Genomic DNA, 8,744 nt, shown 5'->3' on the forward strand with positions numbered 1-8,744 from the left:
AGCTCGGCAGCCAAAGTTCTCCACCTCGACATGAGTCATGGGCCACTTGGAAGCAGATCAAATGACGAGGTACTTAGCACAAAAAATTGACCATCACCAAAAATCGATCCATCAATTTTTAGCTCTCTACTTTCAAGAAATTTTAGCTCGCTACTAGCCTACTGACTTAAGCATTGGAGCGAACTCGCTGGGTTAGCCACCCCGGGTCCTTTGACATTTGGTTCCTTGCAGGTCTCTAAAAAGCAACGAAGCTCATCAATCTAGCTCGACACCTAGGCATCACAAAAAATTGATTCATCAATTGCCAGCTCGATTCAGCTCGACAGTCAAAGTTCTCCACTTCGGCCTGAGCCATCGGCTACTTGGAAGCAGACCAAATGACGAGGTACTTAGCACAAAAAAATGGCCATCACAAAAAAATCGATTAATCATCTATTTTTTGTAATAAAAATATTTTCAATAATTGTGTATATTATATTTTTGTTATGTTATTTAACAAAAAGTTTTCAGTAATTGTTGGAGATTAAACTACTACTATTTAACATTTTAACTTTAATTTATTATAGTTTTGTTATAAATTTATTTTTAGTAATTATATATTTTATTTATAATTTATTAAAGATGTTGAACCAAAGCCGATTGAAAATATTAGAAACCAACCAATTCAAGTCGAATTGGATTAGATTGGTCAACTTCTTCAGTTTCACGAACAATCCTAGCTAAAATTAAAAGTAGTATATAAAATCTAAATAATTATTTATTATTTAAAAAGTTAAAATATAAGCTTTCGCTTAACAAAGCCCATGCATCATACAGATCCCCATTATATATATAGCAAGTTAGTCCACGTCACCTTGCTTCTCCTTTCTCCATTACCTCAACATTTTCTTTCTTGCGCAGAGGCAGCAGATCAACCAACGTGGCGGTTGCAGTAAGAGGACGGATCAGTTGCAGTAGCTGAACCCGCCGTTCTCCCGTTCTCCCTTGAAGGCTTCGCAACAGCAGGGGAGTCACACGTAAAAATGTTTGCACGTGAAATGTAAAATCTACTCGCATGAATAGATTTCGTTTTCTGAATGGGGAAATGGCTCATTCCATAATAATATATAGGCTAAATTATAAAGAGCCCCTGTACTATGGGGTCTGTGACAAAGGCTTGTAGCGGAGTTCGGTTGTAAGCAAAATCTTTGTAATTTGAAGATTTGCTTACTACTGGTTATTTCTTGCTGCCGTCGGCGTTCGGTTGTGCTCAGAAATCGCCGATGGCCTGTATTAGGGTTCGGTTGTGGCGGTATTCATTAGCCGGTGGCCTCTATTACCTGGCTCAGCGTGTTGATACCACCGGCGAAAGGACACTGGCGGTGGTTACTAAACGTGATAAAGCTCCTGAAGGTCTGCTCGAGAAGGTCACTTCCGACGATGTGAACATTGGGTTTGGCTACGTCTGTGTGAGGAATCGCATCAAGGACGAGTCCTACAAGGAAGGAGGCCAGGGCTGAGGAGGCGAGACTGTTTCAGTCGGATTCTCTTCTCTCGCAGATCGACAAATCTATCGTGGGCATCCCTGTTATGGCCAGGAGACTGGTGCAAATCCAGGCTGTTAGTCTCACGAGATGCTTGCTGGACATCGTGAAGAGCATCAACAACAAGCTCAACCTGAACGTTTCTGAGCTCAACAAATTGCCCCAGCGGAAGCCATGATTGCTTTCATGCGGATTCTTGGGTCTGCAAAGGAATCCCTAAAGAAAGTCCTCGTGAGAGGGGAGTTTGACGAGTACCTAGATGACAAATTCATGCACTGTACCGCCCAACTGTCGGACAAGCTCAACAAGTACTCCAAGGAGCTCAATCTGAAGCGCAAGGACTCCAAGGAGAAGTTTTTAATGGAGGAAATCCTAGTACCGGAGGAATCCAAAGGGATTGAACTTCCCAATTTCCTCCCTCACACTACTTTCCTCGCTATATTACAGAGAAAAGTGAAGGAAGTATCGACCACTCCCATCAAATTCGTTCAAGAGGTGTGGAATTACGTAGAGGAGGTGGTCGTACGTGTACTGATACCACATTCAGAGAGCTACCCAAAGCTTCAATCTTGCACCAGAAGAGCAGCGCAGAATCTGATTGGCAAGATGAAGGATCAATCGATTAACCGAGTAACAGAGATCGTGGAAATGGAGAAGATGACGGATTATACATGCAACCTGGCGACGGCTCATGGCCAAACAAGAGATCTTCATGCAGAGTTTCAATGACCCCTACCAATATTCCTCTACAAATATTGAATTGCGGCATCTAAGGGAATATGGGGGGATGGTGCAACAAGCGTTTGACCTGAGAATGAGGATCAGAGCTTACTGGACGATTATGTTGCAGAGGCCAGAGGCTGGTCACTGCAACGAGTTGTGGCAGTTATGGCCTAGAGGAACGGAAAATAGAGGAAAGCAGGAAGAAGAAAGGGGAAGGGGAAGAAGAGAAATTGGAGGAGAGAGAAAGAGAAATGTGAAGGAATCTAAGGTATAAGGTATTACAATCGCTGCTGTTCATGTATCCTGAGGTAGGGGAAGATGAACAGTGTTTTTCTACAAGGGTAGTATGGGAATTAAAAAATATTGGAACAGTGGATTTCAACGGAAAGCTAAGGAAATGGGGTCTTTGTCTCATGATCATAGTACAAGGGGGGTCTTTTTAATATATATATATATATATAGATTGGGTCAGTTGTGGTTCTTGTCTGTTCCGAATTAATTTAGACCTAGAATTAGTTATTTTATTAAAAAAATATTTTCTTTTAATTTTTATCATATTTTATGTTTAAAATGATAAATTTGATAGATGATAAATAAGATAGTATTAGTTAAAATTGTTTACTTTATTAACATATAAATAATTTAATATTTTCATAATTTTTAATTAAGGATGTATTATCAAAATTTAGATCTTAAGTTATTATTTAAGTAAACAAATATGTTTTTCAATATAATTGGGCTTGGATCCGATTATTAATCGAAACAATTCTGGGTCTATGATTTTGTCCTAATTAATAATTGGTCCGGGACTGATTATACTTGGATTGGACCCAAATCCAACTTGTTGACAACACTAATGTACGGGCATAAATCATGCTGGAATCTTTTGAAAGGGATTTTAGTTAGGAGGAGATCTAGTCTCCAATCAAGTCTAGAGTCCAAAGGTTTGATTATGAAAATTACCAAGGAAAAGGTTTTCCAATACAGATTACCAAAAGGTGGGAGATTCAGAGTGGCATCCTTAGGGCATACCTTAAAAATACATGCACGAGAGGTTGTTTCTAGAACTATTTTGTTAAATATTTTAAAACCAGAAGCTACACTTAATTTATATTATGATACCATTATGCCCTTGACTTAGTCTTTCTAAAGTGCTAACTCATATTTCTCAAAGCCTTATTTCAATAAATTTCATCTTTATTTATTACCATTGAATTTATAGAATTTTGAATGGACAATTTAGTAACTTTACTCTCACAGTCAACTCCGTTAGTGGGTCAGGGGCTGGGCAAGGTGCTCTTGAATCTTGTAGAAGCTCAAGGGGTCTTTGTAACAAAGCGAAGTTGAAGGGAGCTAAGTATTAACATCTCATAAATACAGGATGGTTATATGTAATTTACTCTACGTACAACCAATGCCTTTTCAACTTTCCAATAACTAATTAGGAAGAACAACCACACCAGACGAGGAGTATACCATTAATTATAGTGTATTGACAAATCTTTCACTAGAAGGGTGAGATTGAGGATTGCTTTTGCGGCATTAGGAGTCAAAGCTAAGGGGACTAATTCTTTGTTGAATTTTGATGGAAGTGTCAAACTCTCCGAGGCAGGTAGAACAGTGTTGATGAAGTCTACCCTTGAGAGTGGAGACCATCCTTGTGTACATAAGACTATCACATGCAAACTCGACCAATTAATGCCAAAGGTGGTGGGTTCAGAGATTAATTCTTTAATTATTTATGTAGAGACTTTTGATGGAAAGGTAAAAGGTACTACTTAATCAAAGAAACGAAAGAGAAGTCTGTTTGGGTCAGGCTCACAAATTATTCCTTTTTGGTGTATTAAGGAGAAAGGAAACATTTCTCGTACTTGGGCTGGTTTGATTAGTTGCAAGGGCCAAGGGATCTAATTTTGAAGGGGCCGGGGGTGTACGGTAGATGGTTGGAAATTGGAAAATTAATTCCTAACCACACCCTTTGGCATGTAATGAAAATAGAGCTTTTGTGAGAAATAAATGGTGCCGCGTGCCCGGGGATTGTTAGTTGTTACTGACATGGCGCTGATGGGGTTGGCTAATTTTGGGTATAGCTCTAGCTAGGCCATGCATTAGACAGACCCCGGCCTTCTTAATATACAAGTGTCAAAGGATCGATCTCTCAGCAGCTGGCTACTTGACCTACAGATTATACAATGCAACCTTTTCTTTTCATCTCTTGCGTAAAACTCAGAAATGCAGATTTAAATGAAAAGGAAAAATAGAAATAAAGAGAAACAAGACAAGAGATGGAATATACAAATTTACCTGATTTGATTTATAGTGTACATCCACAAACTTAACAACAACAGAAATTCACTATGTAATCCATAATGGAGAGAGGAATACAGAAATCCACCAGGTCCGGCCAGCTTTCTTAATTAATCTACCTACAACAAGTGCCCCATCTACACTCTACACTACAGTAGTAAGGCATAACCTTGTGCCTATGTGATCCTCCCTCTACTCTAGAGCCCTTAAAAAGGATGTCCTACATGGAATAAATCTAGTACCATGATAATTCTCCAGCCCAAACAAACACAAGTGGTAATTAAGCTGATTCTCAAGTAATTTAGGTTTAATATACAAAATAAGAGATCAGAAACACAAGGTTAAGAGAGCTTTTTCAAGGAATTATGTTAATTTATTTCCAACCTGTTTTAGTTGCATACACCAATTAAATAACTAATAATGTAAATTAAACGCTATTAATCCGATAAGATACTTTTAGCATGTAAGAAGTAGCCTTAGTGTCCGGCCGTTTGGGTGAGCTTCATTGCATCCATCGGCTTCTTATGGTGCATGGTAGGCTCCACAATCCACACAAAAGAAAGCAGCTGTGAAAGCCATTATTGTTTGGTGAAAAACCTGAAAAGTTAAAAAGAGGAGGTTTACAGTTTACACCAACCCAAAAATCAAAATTGAGTAGCTTCTCCCAAACACTAGAGGCTCCCCCAAGACATATACAGCTCAATCAACGCTGAAATCCTCTCAAACGGGATCTTAATTTAATAAAATAAGCTGATCGATTATAGTTAAGTAGCTAGAGTTTTTCCTGATGAGCAAACTTCAGAGCTAGATTTATTTATTTATTTATTTTGTTTTCCATATATCTGCAGGGGTTTTTTACCCCAGGTGTTATGTAGGGTTACAACTTACACAGTTTAATATTATTGTCGCTGGACCTCACAAGCACCCTGCTCTGTCCCACCCAAGTCCCCCTGTAATGTTTAATATAAAAAAGAAAATCCTGACAAAATGTCTAAATGATCCTGTATTGTTTGGTTTCTGACAATCATTGGATGAAGGATGAAAAAGGAGTAAGTTATAAGTAGATAGGGAGAAGAGTGAAGAGGATATGAAGGTGGATCCCAGATATTATTATCGCACATTTCATTTACACAGATACATCTAGAAAACAGAGTTGAGCTGTGTGGGTTAAACTGCTGGAAACTTGCCAGCTCTACTCTCCCAGCTGTAATTCAGTTAGCCATGAAAGTGACCCTTCCTCTCCTTATTTCTTGCACCCGTCGGATAATCCAAGAGCGGTGCTCATTTCGAGTTCTCTCACCGGTGAAAATTATTTGACGTGGCGACAAACAATGCGCAATGCCCTGCAAGCGAAGAACAAATAGGCTTTTGTTGATGGTTCGTTGCCAAGACCAGAGGATTCTGAGAAGGAATAGGCTTGGGTGAATGTAATTCCATGGTGATCTCTTGGATCTTTAATTCTTTGGCAAGAGATCTCCATGAAAGTGTTGTTTATATCAAAACTGTACAAGAAATTTGGAAGGATCTTGAAGATCGCTTCTCTCAGAGCAATGCACCACGCATACACCAAGTGAAGCGGGGCATTGCTCTATTACAGCAAGCCGGGGACAATCGATTGCAGCCTACTTCACAAAGCTGAAGGGGCTCTGGGACGTTGCAAGAAAGGTGGACACAAACACAAATGCGACTATTGCAAGAAATGTGGACACACAAAGGATCGTTGTTATGAGCTTCATGGCTACCCTATTAACTGGGAAAGGGGGCACAATTCACAATCCAAGAAATCCAGTGACACTCAGATTGCAACACAGACATCTGTTGAGACAGAAGAAGTTAAGCAATATCTTTCTAATAATGCATCTCCGATCATCGGACTAACATATCAACAATACCAGAAGCTGATCAACAATCTTGGACCCGAGAAGACCTCATCAACAAATCCTATGATTTCATCTAGCTTTGTTGGTATGATCATTGAATCTTCGTCCCATGCATCATCTTGGATTCTAGATGCAGGTGCATCGGATCATATGACACCATATCCTGATCATATGATTCCGCTAAAATCATCTCATCCTGTGAAATTACCGGACGATACAGTCTTGCCAATTACTCATCATGGATCAGTATCTCTTACACCTTCTCTCACCATTGATAAAGTGTTGTGCATTTCACAATTTCAATGCAACCTCTTATCTATGAGCAATTTGACCTCACAACTTCACTGTTGTGCTATATTTCTTCTACAATTTTGCATATTGCAAGACCTAGTCTCGAACAAAGTGATTGGAGTGGGTAGAATGCACAACATAATTTATCACCTACATACTCCCAAATCCATGCCATCCACAACCTCCCCACTGTCGATAGCTGATGCTATATCTTTGACTTCACCTACCATAAATAATTGCACTACTATTGATTACCAATTGTGGCACAGATGGTTAGGACATGCATCCTCCAACCGAATTACTTCATTGTTTGGTTGTTCCCTTGTTGAAGATCATTGTTGTGAAGCTTGTCACTGAGAAAAATTCACTCGACTCCCCTTTCATCTCAGCACCTCTAGGGCTGTTACACCTTTTGATTTACTAGATTGTGACACTTGGGGTGAGTACCGAACCCCATTCATTAGTGGTGTTCATTTTTCTTAACCATTGTAGATATCCATTCTCAGTGCACCTGGGTGTATTTGGTGAAAAATAAATCAGAGACATTTTCTCTTTTGATTGGTTTTTGTGCTATGGTTAAAAATCAATTTGGAACCTCAGTTAAGGTTATCCGTTCTGATAATGAGTCCAAATTCACATCTAGACCAATGATGGAGTTTTATATGACAAACGGCTTTATTCATCAGCGTTCATGTGTTGACACTCCTCAACAAAATTGAGACTCTATTTCACAAAGCCCCTTCATATGATCATATCCAAAACCACATGAAAAGTTTGCTGCAAGGGAACAAAGATGCATCTTTGTTGGTTATCCTTTTGCACAAAAGGCTTACCATTTATATGATTTTGACACACATCAAATATTCGTCTCACGAGATATTACCTTCCATGAATCTGTCTTCCCTTTCGTCGCCACCGCAGATCAGAACAATCAAGTACAATTTTTTGTTGTGCCATTACCTAGTGCTGATGATAGCCTACCTATGGTTGCTCACCCCCTATCCGAGCCAATGACCAATTCCAACATGGAACCCTCAGTAACACTAGCACTCACTTCCAATCCTGCCCCTGTCATTAATCAACTTGCTAAACCCAAGCCAACGAGTACCTGACTCACACCCTCTCATCTTCAAGACTATATATGCTCTCTACCTACTTCCTTACATTCTGCCTTCTACACTTGTATTTCATCTCACATTGAGCCTTAGAACTACCATCAAGTTGCCAAGGACCCAAAATGGCAGTAAGCTTTGGCGGATGAAATAAATGCTTTGGTACAAAACAATACTTGGAGTATATTGGATTTACCCCCAAGAAAGCATGCCATTGGCAAAATGGGTGTACAATGTCAAATTTAAAGTAGATTGGTTCAGTTGAACGGTATAAAGCCCGCCTTGTAGCAAAGGGTTACAACCAAATTGAAGGGTTAGGCTACCACGACACCTATGCTCTTGTAGCCAAGCTAGTCACTATACGGGCTCTTATTGTCGTTGTCATAGCAAAACATTAGGATTTGTAGCAATTAGATGTAAGTAATGCTTTCTTGCATGGAGATATTTACATGACTATTCCTCAAGGGTTCGAATAAGGTCAACCTAATAAGGTTTACAAACTACATAAATCACTATATGGGTTCAAACAAGCCTCCCGAATGTGGTTTGAGAAGTTCACCATTGCCTTGAAGCAATATAATTTTCAACAATCTCTCAATGATTATTCTCTCTTCACTCTTCATCGTGATGGGCATTTCACTAGTGTACTTGTGTATGTGGATGATCTCATTATTATGGTGACTCTTCATCATGTATTGAAGATCTCAAGAACTATCTTTAGTCATGCTTCCCTCTTAAAGATCTCGGTCCACTGACCTACTTTCTAGGTATTGAAGTCATCACTACTCAATAGGGTATTTTTCTCTGCCAACAAAAATACATACATGACATTCTTCAAGAAACTAACATGTCGGAGTGCCGACCCAGTCATATTCCAATGGAGCAACAAAAACATTTCCATGATGACA

The 8,744-nt window shown here is 39.3% G+C and overlaps 1 pseudogene; it reads left to right on the forward strand.

Moving 5' to 3' along the window:
- The first annotated feature begins 1,262 nt into the window (after positions 1 to 1,262).
- Positions 1,263 to 7,081, forward strand: LOC148854249 (dynamin-related protein 4C-like; annotated as a pseudogene).
- Positions 7,082 to 8,744: the final 1,663 nt, after the last annotated feature.

The sequence above is a fragment of the Nelumbo lutea genome, chromosome 4 (assembly GCF_056320005.1).
Source record: "Nelumbo lutea isolate HS-2025 chromosome 4, American lotus-T2T, whole genome shotgun sequence".
NCBI lineage: Eukaryota > Viridiplantae > Streptophyta > Magnoliopsida > Proteales > Nelumbonaceae > Nelumbo > Nelumbo lutea.